Below are 22,786 nucleotides of genomic sequence, written 5' to 3'. Positions count from 1 at the left end.
TTGTAACTCTTAATGGAAGTGGAGTTTTTAATAAGGGTACCTATTACTGCTTTAACAAGTGTGCACTCTTGTTATATTTACCGGAGCCAAAGACTCAATCTTTCTGAAGTCTCCAGCAGAGAAGGTCATTAGCAGATTCATAAATCACAGTCTTATTTACGCTTCTGTTTTTAAAAATCAACATTTTAAAAAATGTCTTCTGCTTGGATTAAGACCACTTATGTTCGTGGGTAAATAGACTGTATTTGAACTTCATCCACCAAACATTCCACCCCAGGGACCCAGGTCATACCTCCAACCACGGCCTGAGTGCTTACTTAAGATGTACTTAACATAATTATAAAATGGTAAATTTGCTAATCGTTCTAACTTTTTGCAGATTCACATTATAGTATTTTTTTTGGAAGTTTTTAAAAATTTTTAAATTTCTTAGCCTTTGGTGCATTAAGATAGATGCATCAGAATTACTGCTACTAAATACTTTGGGTTATTTTGTTATGATGGCAAAGTCTAGTATTAAAGGAATGAAGGCTTGGTCCCTGGTGGTATCCCTGACATTCTGCTAAAATTCCAGATCTATCCTTGAATAAGTCAAGCACTTATATTTAGGACCCTTATCTCCAAAATAGGGACATTACTCCCTCTAGTAGTCGGCCATTATGGAATCAATATAAAATAAATCAATATTTGAGGGACATATTAGCTCCACATCTGATTATATAATTATCTAAATTAATTTATGATAGCAAGAAAAATTGTTCCACCTTTGAGGAGGAAAAGAGAAAATATCAATTGAGCTTATAGTCTGCATCAGTGATATACAAGTAGATTGTTAATTTTGCTCATCCCTACAAATCATGAAACTTTTATCATCATTGGTGCCTTGATTTTAGTTTGTCACAATATTTCTTGAAAAATCTGAAAAAACTCAAGCATACAGAAAAGTATGGAAACATGGTGAACCACTATATGCTACCACACAAATTTCTAAAATCTAAATAATTTCTTATATACGTTAGAAAACAATTTTTTTAAAGTAAACTATTATCAAAACAGTTGAAGCCCTCTGTGTGTCTCTTCTGTAGCCCACTCTACCCTTACCATCCCAGAAGTAACGATCTTGAATTTGGTGTTTATCATTCTCATATATGTTTTATACTTTTTAAAAATGTGTATATATATTGCTGAACAATATATAGTATTGCTTTGCACATTTTCAAACCTTGTATAAATAGCATATTGAATGTATCGTTCTGGAACATGCTTTTTTGTCCTTATTTTTGAGATTCTTCCTTGTTCCATTTTACTTTAGTTTACATATTTTGATTGCTATATTAGTATTTCATTATATCAATAGTCCCCCATTTACTTGTCCATTTTACTGTTGATGGATATTTAAATAGTTTACTTTTTTTTCACTATTAGAAAAAATGATACTGTGAACATTCTTGTACATTTTTTTCCCTGTGTACATGCATTTTTCCAGGGAATATTCTTTAAGGCCTAAGAGTGGGATTTTTGGACTGTGCAGTATGTGTGTCCTCCACATTACTAGGGATTATTGCTCTCCTAAATGGAGCACCAATTTATAGCAGAGTATGAGAGCTCTCATTGCTCTATATCTTCATGAACGCTTGCTATTATGAAATATACAGTTTTCCCAAATTTGGTAAGTGAAATGGTATCTGACTTTTTGATTTGCATCCTGTAATTAATAAGAGTGGGCATCCTTTTATGTGTTGAGAGGCCATTTGGATTTCTTCATAAATTGCTTGTTCATAGTCTTTGGCCCTTTTTCTTTTGTATTGATTGTCTTTTTCTTACAAATTTGTAGGAATTTGTTGCATATTCTATAAATTACTATTTTGTTGATTATATGATGTGTTTTGCTATTATCTTTTCTGGTCCTGAGATTGCATTTTCACTCTATTTATTGTGTCTTTTGTGGTATAGAAGATCTGCATTTCAGTTAGTCAAAGTTAGGAAGTTTTAAATCTTTTTTTTAATAATTTGCATTGGAAACCAAAACTTCATCATTAGCAGTTTAAAAGAGTAGTTGAGACGTTGGACTCTGGAACCACACTGCCTGAGTTCAAATCTCTACTCCATTAGTTATTGGTTGTAAAATTTTGGGCAAGTTACTTAATACCGCATGCCTTGGTTTTCTCATCTGTAAAATGGGGCTGATAGTAGTAGTATGTTTGTAACCTAAAGTTGCTGTGAGGATTAAATGAGTCAACTCATATCAAATGTTTGCACCATGCCTGGTACAAAATTAGCATTCAGTAAACATTGGCTTTTATTATTGCATTGTTATTAACCTTACTTTTATTCCCTAAAATTTTACAGTGATTCTATATTACCTTTATATTTAGAAAAAAATTCAAAAACAAGAGTTTATTGGATTATCTCTTTCGTCTAATGAGATGTGAGCTATGAATACAGGAAGAAAAACAAAACAGATTGAAAGAATGGTTTTGTGTTTTTCCTTTTTCTGTTAAAGAAGTGATTCGCGCCAGCCCCAGCTGGCTGGCACCACTTGAGAGACCAGAGTTTTGTAATGGGACAGTTTAGGAACCTGGAGGACTTCACAGCCAGCCAGCTAGGCCTCCTCTTATCCCTCTGCCCATCCTTCAACAAGCATTTATTGAAGGTCTCCTTTGTGCCTTGTGCTAAGTCAGTTATTTGTGGGGTGGCTTCCTTCCTTCCCTTAATATAAGTGGTATACTTTCACTCAAAAGGTTTATGGAAATAGTTCCTAAAATTAGGGTCGTGAAAAGTGCACTGAACTAGACAGAAGTCAAGTGAGAATTCTGTCACAAATAAGCTGTGGGACTTAGTTAAGACACTGACCCTCTCTGGGCCCAGTGTTCTGATTGGTGAAGGGAGACGGATGGGAAGGTGGTCTCCAGGACCCCATTTTCCCTATGATATGTAACAATTCTTGCACTGTGCCTTCCTTCTAGCATAGGTTATCAGTCGTATAGTTAGAAGATACTGATTTATGGGTCTGCATCTCATAGGAAATCTATAGAAATCTAAGTGCCCCCTGTGGATAGGCAGTAAACCTGTGTCTGACGATTTCCACCAGAGGAGAGATTACAGTTCAAAGACAATGCTCAAGGAAATAATTCCAGTAACAGTTTTCAGCTGAGAATTGTTTCTAGCCTCATCATAATTATCAGACTGTAAAAGAAGAGCTTGAAGGCCTTTATTGTCATACACATTTATTTACATGTTTTATTTGTCAGTGACAAACTGACTGTCAGGTGGTACTAGTGAGACACCCTGCCTTGAAGTTACATCATCCATCTGGAGAAATTTAAAACAGTAATTTTCAGAATTTTAACAAGTCATATAATGTGTTTTGTCTGCAACTCATGCTCTTTCTCACTTCCCTCCATCACACATTCATTTATTCCGTTAGACATCAGAGAGAGAAAGGCAGTGGTGGTGGTGATGATGGTGGTGATGGTAGGGGAGAGGGAAGGTAACGATGGTGAGAACTAATACTTATTGAGCACTTACGATGTACCAGACACTTCTAAGCATTTTACGTGTATTAACTATTTCAATTCTCACCGCAGCCCTATGAGGTAGGGATTTTACTATCTCCATTTACAGCAAAGAAATAGAAGCACAGATAACTTACTAAAGTTTGCACAGCTAATAAGTGGGACAACTGGGATTTGAATCCAGGCAACCTGGCTCCAGAACCTGCACTCTTGAAAATCATGTTGTGGGGCTGGCCTTGTGACCGAGTGGTTAAATTTCCATACATTCCGCTTCGGTGGCCCAGGTCCACGGGTTCACATCCCAGATGCAGACCTGCTCCACTCATCAGCCATTCTGTGGAGGTATCCCACATACAAAACAGGAAGATTGGCACAGATGTTGGCTCAGGGCTAATCTTCCTCAAGTACAAAAAAGAGGAAGATCAGCAACTGACGTTAGCTCAGGGTGAGTGTTCCTCACCAAAAAAAGCCACAAAAAAGTCATGTCATAGTACCATTATACTGTATTGCCAAAGACAGGTGTTTACAGATACCCTGTCTGAAATGGATACAGACACCCAGTCTGAAAATGCTTACAGCCTTACTGAAGAGACTATATATGAATAATTACAATTCAGATGAACAGTGACCTGTGGGAGTAGTTATCACTGATTCTTCCCTAAGTATCCAGGGAAGGATTCATTTATTTCAGGAAAGCAAAGGCATGGAAAGAGTAGATTTTTGTGTAGGGATGGAAGGTTGAGGATGTGTGGGATTTATGACTGTGCAAAACCCCACTATGTGCATATTTGTGTATTTATAAATAATGCTTTGTACCTTATGAAAACATATTCAAAAAATAAAAAGGAAAAATATTAATTAAAAATAATAAGGTATTTAATTATTTTTCTTCTACCCCATTGGATTGTTCTTGAACACCCCAGGGAGACCCATGCTCTGGCCTATAGGAATAATGAAAGGTTGTTAATGTAGATTGGATAGATTTAAAATAGATAAATACTAGATGCCAATTTATTTACAGATATATTCGCACATGAAGGACAGAGCCATTTATGTTTTGTCTAATATTATTAATCTCCATTCATGTCTCCCATGGGGTTTCTGACCCAGTGCTTCATACATAATGGATATTCAACAGGGTGCCTGGTTTGCTTCGTCTACTTTGTGGCCTACGCAAAGCTTAGGTAGTGGCTAAAGAGCAATGGCTCAGAATTGTCTGGGTCACTCTGCGGCTTCAGTCATTTTGCAGCTCAGCTGGGCCTGGATGTTCTAATATGGGCTCACTCACTTATTGGCTGTCAGTGATTTGTCCAGGAAACCCCAACTGGATCATCTCATCTCTGGTCCACATGGGCTTTCACCCTCTTGTAGGCTAGACCAGGTTTCCCCACATAATGCTCTCAGGGCAGCATTCCAAGAGGAGGAGAGGTGAAACTCCAAGGTCTCATTTTTATTGGAGAAAGAATGTCACAATTCCAGCCCAAATTCAACAAGTGGTGAAGTAGATTCCACCTCCTGATGGAAGGCACTGCAAGGTCACATTGCAGAAGAATGAGAAGAGTTAACTGTAGCCATCTTGCAACACCTACAGATTCAGATTTCTATGAAAACCGAATAAAAATCTAGTTTAAAGAGGGATAAAATATATTTAGTTCTTTACTTCTTTTAGTTCGCCTGAAGTGTCAAGTCATTTTTATGATTTCCAGGGTGCACTCCTGTGCTTTCTTCTTACCCACATATTCATATGTGGAACAATAGCCTACTGATAAGAATCAACTTGTATTCTGCTGCTAATCAATAAGGATTCCTCTGCCACCGTTAATTTCATCCAAGGTGTGCCTTCCAGAATTCCAAGATAATGTAAAGCTTCTGTTTAGCAGGATAGTTTGCTAAGCGTTGCTCGTAAGTAGTGCCCTTTCAGTTTAAGGCACCCCTGAGCTGCTGCAGAAAACTAAATGGAACTCGGTGTACATCCTAGCTCCCTTCACCTCACTCTTAAAGTGGATTGGGTGAAATCTGCCAGGAGAGCACAAGTCATTTGCCAGTAATGATATTTATAAATGATTAAAAAAGGAGTGATCTAAGACCTTTTTACACTGTGTTTATTCTGTTTGAAGAGATCAGAGTTTTTCTGGGACCACCAGTCCTCTTTGGAGGCTGGGAGCAGTAGCATCAAACATTCTTGTTGGCACTTGTGTTGAATCTGTGAACAGACCCATCGTGTGCAGACTCCTGCTCTGCTGAGAGGAGTGTGTGCCTCCGCATGTTTACAGTGGTGGAGTTTCCTTGCCCCTCTGCCAACAACCACAAAATGATCAGTAATGAGAGCAATTAACTATCGAGAGGAAGAAAACAAAGACATGAATTCCATGATACTCTCATGCTTTGTATTATCAGTGACTTCATTGTTTCTCTTGGCAAATTTTTAATGCATCTGTGCTTGGCCCCGGGGTGCATACTGAGGAAAAGAACGATTTTGTAATAGCGACAGTGGTTTGGGATTTTCAGGTTACCAAAAAAAAAAAAAAGGAATGGAAATTTGCTTTTGTTTATACCAAATAATGATGCCTTACTCTTTTCATAAAGTGCCTTCAATGACATATGCCTGGTGATTTTGCAAGAAGAAAATCTGCTTAGTTGTCAGTTTGGCATAGCCTAGTGCATTGTTATCTGTGACCATCACAGCCATAGAATGGCAGCCTTGAGGAGTCTAAGAGAGCAATAGACTAGGAATCAGGAAACCTGGCTTCTGATCTCAGCTCTGCTTTTAGTCAGGCTCTGGGTTGTCACTTAGAAAATAAGAATATTAGGCTAGCTTGGCCCTACAAGGTCATTCAGAATGGAACAAGGACCAGGTGTTCTTTCCCTTGAACTCTACCTTGTTCCTCACCCCCTAACTGATCCCCTGACAGCAGGATTTGGGCCTGAGACTAGATGATCTTTGAGGTCCCGGGACTTCCCACTTTAGAATTCTGTGATTCTCTGTTTTCTTGTATCTATGGATACAAATACAGTGCAGTTGGCCCTGAGAAGCAGATTCTGCTTTGTTTTCCTATGTGGTGACCTCGGTCATTTTTTCTTGGGTTTAAGCTGGTTGAAATCATGATGGATCTTGGTTAGGTTGTGTCCATGCAGGAGAAGGAAAAGTAGAGAATTTGTGATTATTTATTTAATTTAGTTACAGGAAATGGCCAAATGTTAACAGAGGCCTATTCTATCTACCATCTCCCCCCAACACCCACACATCCCTAGCCAACTCCTTACTATAAAAATTAAATTTTCTTAATCATTCTTTATTAATCTTATATAGCCAAAATTGCTTATTCTACATAATTGAGTGCTGTTCAGATATACTTTAGTCTCCAGGTACTTGTTTTCATGTTTGAATGGTGGAAAGAGGATATTTTGCTTATGTAAAGAAACTTGAAAAAAACCTCAATGAAAGAAATTGGTTTTGGTCTTCATCATTCCTATGATACTGAGGTAGCCAATCAAAACTACTCTGATTTAGAGAAGAAAATAATAGTAATAACAATAGCTTACATTTATTTAAAACTTACCAAATATAGACCTGTTCTAAATGCTTTCCTTTGATTAATTCATTTCGTCTTCCCCAAAACTGTTATTTATCCCCATTTTGCAGAGAAGGAAACCAAGGCTTGTAGCTAAGTAACTTGCCGAAGTTCATACTGCTAGAAGGTGACAGAGCTGTGTCCTGACTTGGGCAGTTGGGCTCCAGAGTCTAGCAAATCACTGTGCAGTATCTACTGAGGGTTTTCTAAGAAGGCGTACATAATGAAGGGAGAACAACAAACGTTTATGAAGTACCGATCATGCCAGGTACTGTGCTCAGCAACTTATGCTAGCTTATTTCTATATCTGGACTAGTATCCCATTTGTTGATATGGGTATAGTTAATTCTGGGTACCCAGAATTACACAAAAATCTGAATAACATCAATTCACAACTCCCTGGCCCTTTCAGCAATTGGTCTATTCCATAAAGATGTTTTCTTTTCATGCATTATTTATGTGCAGAAACTTAGTTGAATGCATTGGTATTCTTAAACTTTAATGTGGTTTTCTCAACCACTTTGCTGGCATCTTGGGGGTGGCAGGGGGCATAGCATAAGAGAGTATGGGATTGTGGAGTCAGATGGATCTGGGCTTAAATCGTAGCTCCAGTGTTAGCTCTGTGGCCCTAGACAAGTTACTAAACCTCCCTGAGCCTTCAAATATAAAGTGGAGATAATGATACCTGGTAATGTGTTTATTGTTCACTCTTTGAGCACAGGACCCCTGTTTTCATATCTGTAACCCCAGCATCCAACAGAGTTGGGCCTCAGCAGGGATTCATTGAATGACTGAATCATGCAATCCTCAGCAGAGCTGGTTGGCTCTAAGTAGGAATTGCCTCATGGTAAAGATGATTCATCTGTGAACCACTGGCCAGAAATTTAGAAAAATGGTACTGAGAGTCTAATAATAGAAGTAGCTAATATGCATAGACCTCTTACCACATGCCAGGCACTGTTTTAAGTACTTGTATTATCTTTTTTAATCTTAAGGAGTTTTAGCCTGAAAAAGACTTTAGGAAAGGGCTTGGTAAAGGCCAATTAAGGCTGGAGACTCTCAGAGGATATATCATATACAAGAAATTAATATCAATATCTGGGTAGTACTGGTGCCTACAAAAAGTTCAGAGTGTGTGTGCGCGCGCACACCTGTGCACTCACCTGGTGGAGAAGTGACACTAGATCCCCAAGACTTACTAGAAATCTCTGGTTAACGTCACTGAATTTTGAAAACCTTTGATCATATATACCCTAAGCTCCTGCTCTCCCTCACCCCCGCCACCCCACATACATTCTCAAGTGCATAAAGTAAGCCGAACATTCACTACACTCCTTGTTATTTGACAGCAGCCTAATAATCATTAGTCCTGTTTTAAGTATGTGATATTTTGTAAAGCAGTGTCATTTAAACTAGATTTGGTAGGAAATTGGGGGGGGGAGCTGTAAATTGTTTCGATGGTTGCATAATGCAGAGCAAGTCTGTGCTAACTGTAGGACACTCACCGTCAAGGGACAAACCAGGAAGTGATCCAGGGCCTTAAGTTTGAATGTATTTAACATCCCACACTTTGCTGAATTTAGGGAGCAGGCTGTCTACTAAGTTTACATTTCCACTTGGATTTACCCCTCTCTGTGTGGAACCATTTAGTTCCCTCGAAGGGAAATGGAAGGAGATGTAGGAAGATTATGGGGTTCTCAGCAGAGCTCGTTGAGCCCTTAATATTAACTGTCTCATGGTAAGTGTGATTCATCTATGAAAATACTGGCTATAAATAGATGTTAATAGTGCTCAGTTGCAAAACAGCCAGGTTGTGCTTGCATGGCCACATTAGGGAAAAAAATCCTCTTGGGTATTTTATTTGGTTTCTCTTAAAATAAAAAATTTGTTTCCTTTTATTGCCCTAGTCACCCACATTTGAAGACACTAAATTCAGCCAGCTGCAGTAAAGCTATCTGATGGCTAAAAAAAGACACATTGAAAACCAGTTAACCTAATTTAGCAATGGCCCCCCTTTGTCTTTTTCTTCCATTTTCAGTAAAAATCATTGAAACATTCTCTTAATGGTAGTTTTGCTTGTAGGAAGGGCATGGACAGAGCTTCAGAGAGGGGAATGGAACTTGAGGTTGTGTGATTCAGGTCCATATTCCCAAGGATTCTGAGTCCTAAGAGAAAGTCAAAGTTACAGGTAGAGAAGAATCAAGTATGAAGTTCAGAAGGCAGTGTAGTGGTCGTCTCATCTATCCCCAGTGGTACCAGGCACTCAGTATTGCCTGTGATCGCCTGCTCAATTGTTACACAGCTCCAGATGTCTAACTGTGCTTCCCATGAGCTGAAACCCAGCTCCCAGGAACTTCATTCATTCATCCCGCTTCTGCTGCCAGTTGGATCAAGCAAGGCTGCTCCTCTTGCCTCTTCCACACATAGTCCTTCAATGGGAAGGGCTCTGTTCTTTTTTCCAGGTGAAACATTTTCAGTTTCTTCAGTCACTCTCCATACTACATAATATAGTCTCCCTCACCCAACACACAATCTCACACGCACATTTTGATTACACCCCTTTAGACCTGCTCTTCGTTCAGTGGGTGTTTCTTAAGAAATGCGTGGAGTCGGGCACAATTTCCCAGATATTAAACACAACTAAAGCAGTGAATTGGTGACAGTATATAATTAGGGAAGATCACAGTAATTCTTCTGATGTTGGATCTCAGTTGGAATTTTAAGTATAGATCCAGAAATTTGATACTAGCGACTTCATGAGGACTTATTCCAGTTTAGCTTATCAGGTGAGTACTTATAATAATACCTTTCATGTGTACATTGCTTGGTACATCAGTAGATAGGTAATTATTTGCCCTGTTTTGCAAGGTGAGGAATTTGAGTTTCAGAAAGTTTAAATAACTTTGGCTAATAAACCTTGGACTGGGGATGAAAACTTAGGTATTCTGATGCCCCTTTCTCTCCAGGCTCCTGCTGGACTAATCAAAACTCACACTTTTTTTTTTAGCTTGAATGTGGTGTTTGGTTGCTTGTCCACTAAGTGCTGTAGTCAGAGAAGCTGCTGGCTGTAGATACAGAGCAAACAGCCTCCTGATGAGGTCTAGTAGAGCAGACTTACATCGTGGCTTTTCTTAGCTAGGTTTTCTGAAGAAAGGACAAAAAGAAATATAAAAATCTCAGAGTATAAATAGTTGATTTATCCGAGTTTTCCATTACAAATCAGTGGCTCTTTAAAGATTCTTTTCTCATTTAAGGTTGACACAGAGCTGGGAATGTTTTCCAGATCTTTGTGGAATAGAACAGAAAAAGAAAATTATTTTCATATAGTCCAAGTTAACTTTGAATGCATTTTTGAATGTCACACTCCCAGCACTAGATCAGAACTCTTGAAAATCATGTGATTCTTTTAACAGTTTTCAAACTACGTCACTTTTCGTATTTCTTCCAACTCTGCTCTCTGTTTTTTCTTAGAAGTACAGTGATGTTGAGCCAGTCACTTAACCTTTCTATTCTCTCTGAATTTTTGTCCTTTCAGCTCTTGGAACCAGTTTCATCCAATCTCCTTCTTCTGCAGTTGAGGCCCATGGAGGTTAACTGATGTGTCCATGGTTGTACCCGGAGCCAACACCAGAACCCAGATCTCTTGCCTGCAGCCCTGTTGACTGTTTTCACAGCAACACTACATGTTCATAGGCCAACCTATTTCTTCCAGATCTAAAAAGTTGTAAATCCTAAAAGATAAAAATGCATCCTTCAGAGTACCCAAAGTCTCCCAAAATTTTTGTTCACTTTCTCAACTCTTTCTCACCCACTAAGTGACAATGGGTCACCATGAATGCCTTTAGGCTTCCTCTTGGCTAGACCAGCCCAGCATAGTAAAGAGCTCGGAGGTGAACAGGAGATTCAGAGATCAAGAGTTCCTATCTATAGATTCGAACATGACGTCTTTCCTTTCTCTTTTCTAAGGACCTGTGACTAGAATAGAGATTGTGTGTTAGCAAGAATATATTGCAACTGGTAAAGTCCCTGGGCAGTACTCAACCTTGTAGTCCTTTGACTTCTCCTTTCCCACCATCTTTCAGTGTCTCTATGTACTCAGTTTATCTTCCTGTAACTAGGGGAAAGTTTTACTACTTGCCTCCCAGGCATATAAGTCTAATCTGACACATTTACACTTTCTCTTAGTATGGGAAAAGAAGGAAACTAACTTTTGTAAAGCTCCAATTATCTGCCAGATAATATGATTTATACTTTTTTAAATTTGTTATTTATTTATTTATTTTAATTAATTAATTTTTTTTTTGAGGAAGATTAGTCCTGAGCTAATATCTGCCACCAATCCTCCCTTTTTTGCTGAGGAAGATTGACTCTGAGCTAACATCCGTGCCCATCTTCCTCTACTTTATATGTAGGACACCTACCGCAGCATGGGTTGACAAGTGATGCGTAGGTGCACACTTGGGATCTGAACCAGTGAAACTTGGGCCACCAAAGCGGAACTTGTGGACTTAACTGCTGTGCCACCGGGCCGGCCCCTATACTTTCTTTTTAAATCTTTTTTTTAATTCAGACACATGGAGTTGGTGGTATTCTCTTTATTTTACAGATTAAAAAACTGAGGTGTGGAGAAATTCACAACTTATTGTGGTAGAAATAAACGTTGAAGACTAAATACAAAATACCAATACATACTATAAATAATGTCCAACCTACAAAGTGTTTTGGGACCATTTGAGAGGAAATGACTAACTCTGCCAAAGGGACTTCATGAAAGCACCTTAGAGATGAGTTGGGCCTGGAAGATAAGAAAGAGAGTGTCCAGGTCATATGTAGAGCTTGAAGGTGGATGAAAAACACAGCATGTGGCGAATATCAAATCATCCCTATGGCTAAAGTGAAGGAGGTGTTCAGTGGTGAAAGATGAGGGTAGAAAGGTAAACCATGGGCACCGTTAATGCTGCTCATCACAGGGCTATTCAAATAGTGAAGATGAAACAGGCAAGTCTCCCATAAATACCGGGGAATAATTAAGTCATAGAATATCTGTATACTGGCCAGTTAGGCAGCCAGTAAAAGTCAAGTTTTCAAAGAATATTTAATAATATGGAAAATTATTTTCAATATATACTGATAAGTAAAAAAAAATTGAAAAAAATTAAACTAATTTGTTCAGTCACATTCCTTTCACATTTTGGAGTCTTTCATAGGAGAGAAAAGTGAGATAAAGTGAGATAAAGCCTTGAAAGTCGTCAACAAGGCAATGCAAGGTTACCTCATTAGTAGCTGTTGTGATTGTCCATGGGGTGTGAGAAAAGAAGACCAAGGAAATTTGACTGTGGACTATGTGTTAGATGATAGTAAGAAGTCATTGTTAATTCTGATAGATGTATTAATGGCATTGTATTACGGGAGAGAATGTCTTTTTTATATTTTCTAGGTACATAATGAAGTATCTAAGTGCAAATGACATGATTTCTTGGGCTTTACTTTTAAATATTCCAGAAAAAATAAAGGCAGAGGGTAGAGGAGAAATTAGTATGGCAAACTTTGAGGGCTGTTGAAGATGGTTAATGGGGACATGGACATTGTTATGTTCTTCTCTCTACTTTCTCTATATTCGGAAATGTTTATAATTAAAGATTTAAGAAGAAAGCACCAGGGACATAGTATTGGATACATAAACATTTTAAGTGATTCTCTTGCAAGAAAAAAAAGACGGGAGGTACAGCAAAGAAGAAAGAAGGCACCGATGTTTGGTTGTCCGATCAAGACAGGCACAGAGAGCTGTGTCCCAGAAGCCAGGAGAAAATGACTTCAAGGAGCAGAGGGCTGCTGTGATCTCATTTTAACAACATTGCCACCGCTCAGAACAGTTCTGGAACTCTACTTTTGGAATTTTCTGTGGTGTTATATCCCTCAGCCGTGGCGAAATTTGGTCCATTGAAGGTGAATTTGACTTCTGACAACAAGGAAAAGTTCCTTGGACCCAAATCTAGTGAATCAAATTAGAGTTTGGGTCGGCTAATACTGTTTTTGATCAAAGAACCATTTGTGACCTTAAAATAATGGGATTGGCTTTTGAATGTGGCCTTTCAAGGCGTTTTGAAGACATTTCCAAAATGTGTCAGCCATGACACTTTTTCAGAATAAGCTTCATAAGGGAGAACTTTTGACAAAAATGACACGTTTACAATGATAACTTAGGGCTTTTTTTTTGTTTTTAATACTGTATTTACTTCAGTTATATGTCAAATCTTTGGTGTCCTGAAACTTCTGGTTGTTTTCTAGAATCTCAATGTAAGAAAAAAAGTAGGAAGCAGCACAATATATGACAGAGGAAAGAGTACAGGCCACGGAGCCAGCCAGGCTGAATTACAACTCTGCCTCCATCGCTACGTGCTGTCCAGTTGGGGGCAAGTTACTTCATTTCTTCGGGATTCAGTGTCTTGCAGGACTGTTGGGAAGATTTGAGGTCATATGTATAAAATGCTGTGCCCAGGGCCTGGCATATGACAGGAACACAAAACTCATCCTGGTGGAGATATAATGATACAGTTTTCTTTCTTGGTTCGTCAGACATACTTTCCCTCTTGGGACATCAACTGAGATAAGAAAATAACTAATGAATTTTTGCCTTTCAGCATCATGAGGAGAGTATGTTACTCAGCCTTATATTGCTGAAGTGGGTGGCGAGTTCTTTTAGTCAGTGCTAAAGCTATGTTTTCAGAGACTGTGTTATTTTGTATCTTGCCGAGATGGAGATCGGCAAGCTGAAGAAATTGGAATTTGGCCGGGAACTGGTGCCTGTTTAGCAGAGAGGTGATAGGGAACCATGATTCTGTGGGTTTGGAGGGACGTTACATGAAGTGTCTGGCTTCTTGGTCCAAACTGGCCATGGCTGTCCCGAACAAGATGACAGAGGCTGCTGATTCAAAGGTGTGTGCTCACCCAGGCTCTCGCTGGCATGCTTCTTCCACCAACCAAGACTTTTTAAATCTTCTCTAACACAACAGCAACACAGAACTTACTGTCTTCCTGGCCAGGCACTGTGCTATGGCACTTTTCATGCACTATTCCCTTCAATACTGAAAACAGCCCCATCAGCCAATTACTGCTGTTAATCTGCACTCTGTGGGAAAATAAAGTTTAAAGAGGTTAAGTCAATCTGCCCCAAGCCACAGAACTGGTAAGTGGCAGAGCAGGAATTCCAGCTGGCTCCAGGGCCCACCCAGTCTTTGCAAGCCTATGTTCTATTGCCTGAGTTCTTTTTTTTTTTTTAAATATTTTATTTTTTTCCTTTTTCTCCCCAAAGCCCCCCGTACATAGTTGTATATTCTTCGTTGTGGGTCCTTCTAGTTGTAGGCATGTGGTACGCTGCCTCAGCGTGGTTTGATGAGCAGTGTCATGTCCACGCCCAGGATTCGAACCAACGAAACACTGGGCCGCCTACAGCAGGGCACGCGACCTTAACCACTCGGCCACGGGGCCAGCCCCGCCTGAGTTCTTTCTCATTAGCAATAATGATCTATTTAAAGGTGGAAGAGACATCTCAACAATCATGGTACAATTTTGACTACATCAGCAAAATCGAAAAGGCCACTGCCCCTTCACCAAAGACCTGCATCATGAAGTGGTGAGAGAAGAGAACATAGAGAACACTGGAGAGAAAGAAAAAATATCTAGGCTTGGTCAAATCTGAGATTAGGGCACAGTGTGAATTAAGGTCATGCTCCTTCATTGCTCTCCATTATTCTACTCATTCTAGGTGGGAGAGAGGGAGCTGTTATAAAACAGGGGGTCTGCTTAAGTCAGAAAGCATCAAGGAGCATCAAAAAATATCAAGAAAACCACATGCAGCAGGGTGAACACTTGCACTAGGTAGTGCGGCTCTAGCAAGACCCTATGACGCTATGACTTTGGGTCAAACTGATGTCAGGGCTTTCCTTGTGTCCTCCTCTAAGAAGGGTCAACCAAGCCCTTTCCGAAGCCCCTAGGCCCATTGATCTCCATGAAGGAGTGGGTTTCCAGTGCTCTTTAATTAGGGGAGACCCTTCCCAGGCCTGGTGAATAGATCTGAACTCCAGGCACTCCGGAGTCCATGGGACTGGGATAGATTGAGCTTGGGGGTTCTACCCACTGCATGTGGTTCTGTATAACCCTTTGTTAGGAAGCACCCAAGGCACCCAGAGTGCATGTTGACCAAGGAAGGTGGCTGCTGCCAGGAGCTGTAAGTACATAAATGGATGCCAGAAGCTTACAGTTAAGGGGGGAACAGAATCATTACCCTCCCTTGAGTATGTTGCTTTGGATGTTTGGTAATGATTGTGAAGTGTTTACACACAGACTAAACTACGCTCTTTGTGTTCTTTGCAAGGTGGAGAGCTTGCCAAGTCAATTTTAGCATGCAAAGCCCAGACAATTATTCTTCGGCATTTAGGGGCCACCTGTTTTTGCTGGGGTTGGGGGCAGTCAGCCTGTTGACGCAGGAAGGCTATATAAGGAAAAAGAAGGCAACTTTACTGCATAGTTTTTATAAAAGACCGCCACCACCCCCAACCCCAGCTCCCAAGTCCCTGCCTCCCATGCTGAACCTCTGTCAGAGCTGACAGAAGAATCCTCCGGCTCAGAAATGCCCTGCACACTTCAGTGCCCACAGCGTGTGACTCATCTGCGGCTGTTTTCATTTCTTCTGCCTACCACCTCACCATAAAATCATGGATTTCTTTTGTCAGTGTGTGCTTGCAGATGGTTGAAAGCTGTATTTCTAGTGATAACCATTGGAAAGATCAAGTTCTTGAGATTATGACTTTGGTCCATTACATAGTACATGCTTTGCAGTAGCAGTTAACCTGTGAACCTGCACTCCTGGGAGCTTTCAAAGTTGTCAAAGGGGCCTTCCAATCTGTGTTCCAAAAGCATTGTGAGAAACTGAGTATGTAATGTGTTTCCAGAATAGCTATGGATACTATGATCATTGATAACAGATGAGTCATTTAAATGTTTTCTGAATCTGCTGTAGGCTTTTGTGGTTATCTCTTTCAGACCATGGATAGGAAAAGCTATAACTAGTATCAATAGGGAATTAGGAAACTTTTTGTTAGAGAAAAAGAGTTTCCATCCTGAAAAGGATGGGTAAACAGTGTCCAAAGATCTTTGTTATAGCAGCTAAACGAGAGGCTTCTGTTTTCTTCTTATTGAACTTTTCAGTGCTGTTTCCTGATCCACATGATTTCATGTCTGGATCAGAACTCCCCGTTAGTCGCAGTTGCAGCTGAGGAGTGGGCTGAAGCCATTTAGCCTTACGGACTGTTGATCTTAAAAACTAAAGCATGCCTTTTTTTTATTAGTGTCATAGGAGACTTCATGCATCCACCCTACTCTCTTCAGTACAAGTTACCATACACACCCGAATTACTTTCAGGTGAGAAATGATTGCAGTTTAACTTGGTGGCAGCCATGCACTGAGGCCTCAATCCAGAGAAGTCTTATTTTTAGCTGTTAGTAGAGACTGCTTCTTCCAGCATGTTGGCTATAAAGACCATCCCCCATTTATGATGGTTCAACTTTACGATGGTGCAAAAGTGATACGCATTCAGTACCAAGTGTACTTTGAATTTTGAATTTTGCTCTTTCCCTGGGCTAGCGAAATGCGGTCCTATCCTCTCCCCGGATCCTGGTCAGTGATGGGGAGCCCTGCAACCAGTCAGCTCCGTGATCACAAGGGTGAACAACCAATACACTTACAACCATTCTGTACCCAGACAGCCGTTCTGTCTCACCTTCAGTACAGTATTCAGCAAATTAGATGAGATAGTCAGTGCTTTAGTCTAAAATAGGCTTCGTGTTAGATGATTTTGCCCAACTGTAGACTAACGTAAGCATTCTGAGCACGTTGAAGGCAGGATAGGCTAAGTTATGATTTTCTGTCGGTTAGGTGTATTAAATACATTTTCGACTTAGGATATTCAACTTAGGATGGGTTTATCAGGACGTAAGCCCATCGTTAGTGGAGGAAGATCTGTAGTTTTTAAAATAGAAGTTTGCTGCCTCTATCATAGAAAGCACCAGATTGCCATGTGTAAATGCTTTCTCCACCGGAGGGGTACAGCGCATTCATTGCACAGGTGCTAATGCTTGCCTGCCTTCTGCCATGGGTGCTTTATTATTATAGTAGTGTTTTCTTCTCTCTTTCCTGCCAAAGGGAGAAGAAAAATTAGAAAAATAAATTTCCTAATTAGAAAGTAATATGTGTTAAGTGCTGAAAATTGGGAAACAAACATAAAGAATAAAGAAATTTATCCTTAATCCAGCATGCTGAGATTTCTACTCTGTCTTTTTGCGTAGTTTCTTCTAGGCTTTCTTCTCTTCTGTGTCTATTATAATGTGCATGTTGTTGGGGGAACATTATCCATTGTTATTATTCTTCCATACCACAATTTGTGATGGCTACATAGTATTTCATTGTATGACGATGCGATTATCAGTGTAACCATTCTCCTATTACTAGGTACTTAGTTAACCATCCTCTTTTGGATCCTTCTTCCCCACTCTGCCCACTTTCACCTTAAAGGCCTATGCTCTATGGATCCAGGGCTAACAAGGAACCTTGACCACTTGTGTGAAATTGATGAAACTGGCCAGAGTCTGTGAGAACTGCTCCTGGCTCAGAAAAATTTCTATTTTTTTGTTTTAAAGTCATGACTTTGGCCTCTAAGGGGTTTAATCACAACTCATAATCATTATTCTGCCTCCCCTCTAAATTCCTTCCCCTTTACCAAATTAAAAATATGAAATTGTTTTGAACACTGTAAGAAGATAAGAAATTGTAAATATAGAAATCATTTGATACTGTTAGAATAGACTTGTGCCACATTTTCAAGCCCTGAAAGTTGAGAATTTGGAAATGAAATAAGAATTGGAATATGTATCCAAGTAATTCATCTTTAACAGTGGAAGGACATTTATTTTCACGAACGTTTTCCCTTCGTGGAAGGAGCTGCTGTTATATTTACAGATTACATCATCACGTAGACTTGAATTCAAAAGATGAGAATCAGACTTGGAGAGTATATTTCAAACAGAAATAAGAGCAAACCTGGATAGACATTGGTGGTGGTAAGATAGAAATAGTTTTCCTTTTAAAGCAACAGCATTCTGTTTCTGATCTCTAGATTGAGTGTGTCATCACTTTAATGCTCCTTGTTACCAAAAGACAGTACTTTGTGTGTAAAACATAGTTACTAAGCAATGTACCGAAAATTAAATTGTTCCATGGCGTAGGATGTGCAGACAAGCACTAGATTGGCTTAGAAAAGAGTCTGAGAATCATAAAACATCATGAGAGTTGGAAGAGCTTGGAGATGGGTTTGCCCAGCTCCTCCCCAGCAGGCTCTGGGAAGGAGCACCCTCTAGGTACACCCTCTCAGCACACCCTCTTTGACAAGCACATATCTACTCTGAGTGCTCATTTTTCATAACTATGTGGTCTTAAAAACATGGCCAGTTCTTTCAAGATGTGTCCAGAATTCTTTTGCCATTTTATTTCCCATGAGACTATTAGTTGAATGCCACCTAATAATATAAATCATGGTGAGTAAATTTCAAAGAGTTGGGAGGAAGATTTCCTAAATGCGAAAGCAGGGGAAAGTTCCCCCGAAACTGAGCAAGTGGCCAGAGTGATTTTATCATTAAGAGTATAACTAAAGAAAATTTTGCCACTGTAAGATCCTGGTTCTAAAAATGCTGAGGCTAGGCCTATGAAGAAACCTTAGGCTATTTCCTGAAATTTGATTTTGATGTATTAGTACTGTTAATTTGTTTTTAATAACTTTAAATAAAATCTTCCATAACTGGCAACTGGCTTCTTGTTTAAATATTGAAATGTGCTGTAGATTTCTGTCCTTCGGCTTTGTCTAAATGCTCCATTGTATAGCACAGTTCGAGTCTTCACTGGGGGAAGCCAACAGTCATGACTGTCTGTTCTCCTGCCTATAATACCACCTTGAATAGGCCCCTTCACTCTCAGTGCCTTTTATCAGTCGAAAGAAGGAAAAACAAATAATCCAACAGCAACCTCGGGCTCATTCTCGGAGCACTAACATGGCTACATTTCAAAGTACTTAAGGTTTTCCTACGAGTACAAAATTTCCTAATCATAAAGGTGTAACACACTTAAAAGATTGTTGTTAGAGTTGCAGAGTAAAACATTTGTAGTGGTTCTTCAAGCCATTCTATGTCTAAAGTTTAATTTTTACTTTTTAGTTATTCTGAGTTCTGAGAATCAGAGTGAGACTGATTTCATATTTAGAAATCATTATATCCTTTGATACTGGTAATCTTTACCTTTAAGCCAATCGCAGTGTTTACCAGTAACATTCTGAGCAGCCCATGTGCGGCACATGCGCACATGTTGGGAAGAGGGGGCGGTGTCAGGCTGAGTTTTACTGTTGTTGCTGTTTTTTCATTTATAAGTATTCGTGAATATGTCATTAACTATTATCCATAATAACTTTTTATTTCATAATCAAAGGTACGTGTCTACCTTTGAGTTTATGTATTTTTGTTACCTGCTTAGGAGGATTGGGGATAAGGTCATTTAAAGTATTAGTCATTTTGAGTCATTAGGTTAGAGAACAAAAGTCAGTAAAGTTTACAGAGCACTTAACCCACAAGGAGCCACCCACTGTAATTGCAGATAAGACTTTTTTCCACTTCTACTTCCTTATCAGTCTTCTGTTGCCACTTGTCCTTCTTTCCCTGTCCCATGATATACATCAGAAATAAACTATACTCTTGGGAAAGGAAGAAAACAATATCAGATCTCCTGAAATGTTAGAAGCTTTTACATTATCTTATTTAATCCTCATAACAACTCTGCGATACACACCTGATTATTCTCATTTATACAGATGGGGAAACCAATTAAGTAACTTGCCCAAGGTTAGAAAGTGGCTGATCCACATTCACAAGTCCTGTTCCTGGGATTTTTTTCACTTATCTGTAATACCTCCTATTTCACTAACCTCTTCTAGTGCCTTTCCTTGCCTTTCAGTTACCAAATGCTAGTCATCAAATAGTATGATTGAAGTTTAAAAATTTGCTGTTCCCAGCAGGAAGCAGCCCACGGCTGAGTGAATATTCCTACCCACTCACCTTCCCAGATGGAAAGAGGAATGGAGGCAGCCCACGTAATTGTCTTTGTGCATGTTTAATACGGTCACCAAAAGCTACTTGGTCAATTTTTTTTGGTGTTTTTTGCTTTTCAACTTTATTATTTTTCCCAGTTTTTTTGAGATATAGTTGACATATAACATTGTATTAGTTTAAGATGTAGAGGTAAATTATTATCTTGTTTATCTTTTTGTTTTTTACTCATTGAATATGAAGACTTAAGGGAATATTTAAAATAGCTTGCTTTTGGCTCAGGATTTTAAAAGAAGGAAAGGAAAGGAGAAAGGAGAAAGACGCTAACTGATCATGAAGACATTAGTGGCCCAAGGGGGAAAGACTGTCATCCAAGGATCACTAGGTTTAACTCTGCCCTTAGAATAACTCAAAACTTGTCAATAGGACTTCCACGGCCCTGCTTGCTCTGGCCCACAGTTCCACCTCATACCTCTCCCTTCTTCACTCTTTCTGCTCCAAATGTGATGGCCCTCTTCTAGTAGCTTCACTCACCATTCTCCCTCCCGTCTCTAGGCCTTAGCCCACCTTGTGCTCTCTGCTTGGACCTCTTCCCTCTGCTCTTCACCCAGTCAACAACTCCTGCCCAGCCCTCAACCTTCAGCTCTAGTGACAACCCTCAGCTCTAGTGACACTTCCTCTAGGTTATAACCCCATTATATACTCTAGTGGCACCATAACCTCTTTCTTACACCAATTATAGCAGCAATTTTATATACAACTGTATTATCTAAAGAATTTCGGTCTCCTCCACTGAACTGTTAGTTCCATGGGTGCAGACATAGTCTGTTTGCTCATCATTATGTCTCTGGGACTCTGCACATAGTATGTACTCAGTCTATCGAATGAAGGAATGAATGAGTTTGTCTCATCATCAAATAACCAGATATTGTTTTAGTCCAGTCTCCCTGGCAAAATTCAAGTGGACTTAATCTAGCAGAGCTCTTGTATTTACAAAGCTGTTGGATACTAGATGGAGAAAGACAGGAGAGAGCAATGAAGCAGTTGCTGGTGTGGCATTGTTTCTGCCTGACCACCTCCCCCACCACACACACACCCCACCCTGTTGAGCTTAGCTAGATGACATCTCTTTCCTAATGACATTCAGTGACTAACTGGTGCAACAGGTGCCTTTAGGTCAGGGACCAGCAAACTTTTTCTGTAAAGGGCCAAAGAGTAAATATTTCAGGCTTTGCAGGCCATGTAGTTTCTGCCACAACTACTCAGTTCTGTCTTGCCAGAAAGCAGCCATTGAACAGTGCACAAATAAATGGCCATGGCTGTGTTCCAAAAAACTTTATTTACCAACACAGGTATATTTTGCTGATCCCTGCCTTAGTTGATGTTACGAAGGAATTGTGAGGGAACCTATGAATAAGTCAATCTGAAAGAGTGATTCCCCCACCCCATTAGAGGAAATTTGTTCACAAAGTCTTTATTTATTCCAATAGGATATGTGTAACTATACCTAAGACCTAGCATTGACTTTGAAGCTGTTAAATAGAAGATAAAGATGCGGGACGGGCACCACCAGAGGCTGTGAGAGCCTTGATGTTACATAGACCACGGTCTCCTGGAGATGTGAGTTCTTCCTTGATTTAATAAGGGGAATAAGGAGCAGTTCCTATCTGAGATCTGATGTAGTCTCTGATTACAAAATTTGCATCCTAAGTCAAAGTAGGGCAATTTTAATGGAATTATTTTTGGCTTTAGTAGATGTCTAATTATTTTCATAGTGAGCAAATTATAGTATTATACTGCAAAATTCGAACATTTTCCTCAGCTGTTCTTCAGCAGTCATTTTGTCTGTTCAGATCCAGGAAACAAAAGAATTTTCTGGCTGATCCTACCCCCAGCCCAGAAATTTCCAACTCTTAGAACCACTGCGTAAAGAATTCAGGATCTGTGTGGAGTTCCTTCATGATTGATTTAGTCATTGTGGACTAGAAGCCACATGGAATGAATCATTTATATTCTCAGTTTATTAAACTTCTGGTGGTTGAAAACACCGTGCTACAGTTCTTGTAGAAATAGATCACAGGGGCCGGCCCCACGGCCAAGTGGTTAAGTTCTCACGCTCTGCTTCAGCGGCCCAGGGTTTCACCAGTTTGAATCCTGGGTGTGGACATGGCAGTGCTCGTCAAGCCGTGCTGAGGCGGCATCCCATGTGCCACAGCTAGAAGGACCCACAACTGAAAATGCACAACTATGTACCAGGGGGCTTTGGGGAGAAAAAGGAAAAATAAAATCATTTAAAAAAAATAGATCACAGCTTTTAAACGCGTATACACACATAGAGCTATAGAGGAAGAACAGATGTCCTCATCCCGTTTGCATTTCCTTATAATGTCTGTGTTTACTAGTTTTGAGTGAAGAAGGAAGAAAACAGGAACACCCTAGGTTTTTTATTAAATTGCTCATTAATATTCCCAAGGGGAAATAAACATTAATTTTTTCTCATGTATTTAATTTGAATCTGTTGAGGTGGTTGAGGATGTTAGTCTTCATCTTTTGAGT

General features: G+C 39.6%; 2 protein-coding genes across 3 annotated transcripts in view; one reads left to right on the top strand and one right to left on the bottom strand.

The window, feature by feature from the left end:
* Positions 1-22,786, top strand: part of CMSS1 (cms1 ribosomal small subunit homolog) — a 361,629-nt gene that overhangs the window by 109,569 nt on the left and 229,274 nt on the right. The window lies entirely within an intron of this gene.
* FILIP1L (filamin A interacting protein 1 like) overlaps positions 1-22,786 on the bottom strand; it is a 297,201-nt gene that overhangs the window by 105,264 nt on the left and 169,151 nt on the right. The gene's annotated exons all lie outside the window — the stretch shown is intronic.

The sequence above is a fragment of the Equus przewalskii genome, chromosome 18 (assembly GCF_037783145.1).
Source record: "Equus przewalskii isolate Varuska chromosome 18, EquPr2, whole genome shotgun sequence".
NCBI classification, from domain to species: Eukaryota; Metazoa; Chordata; class Mammalia; order Perissodactyla; family Equidae; genus Equus; species Equus przewalskii.
This window is presented reverse-complemented; position numbering and strand designations above follow the sequence as displayed.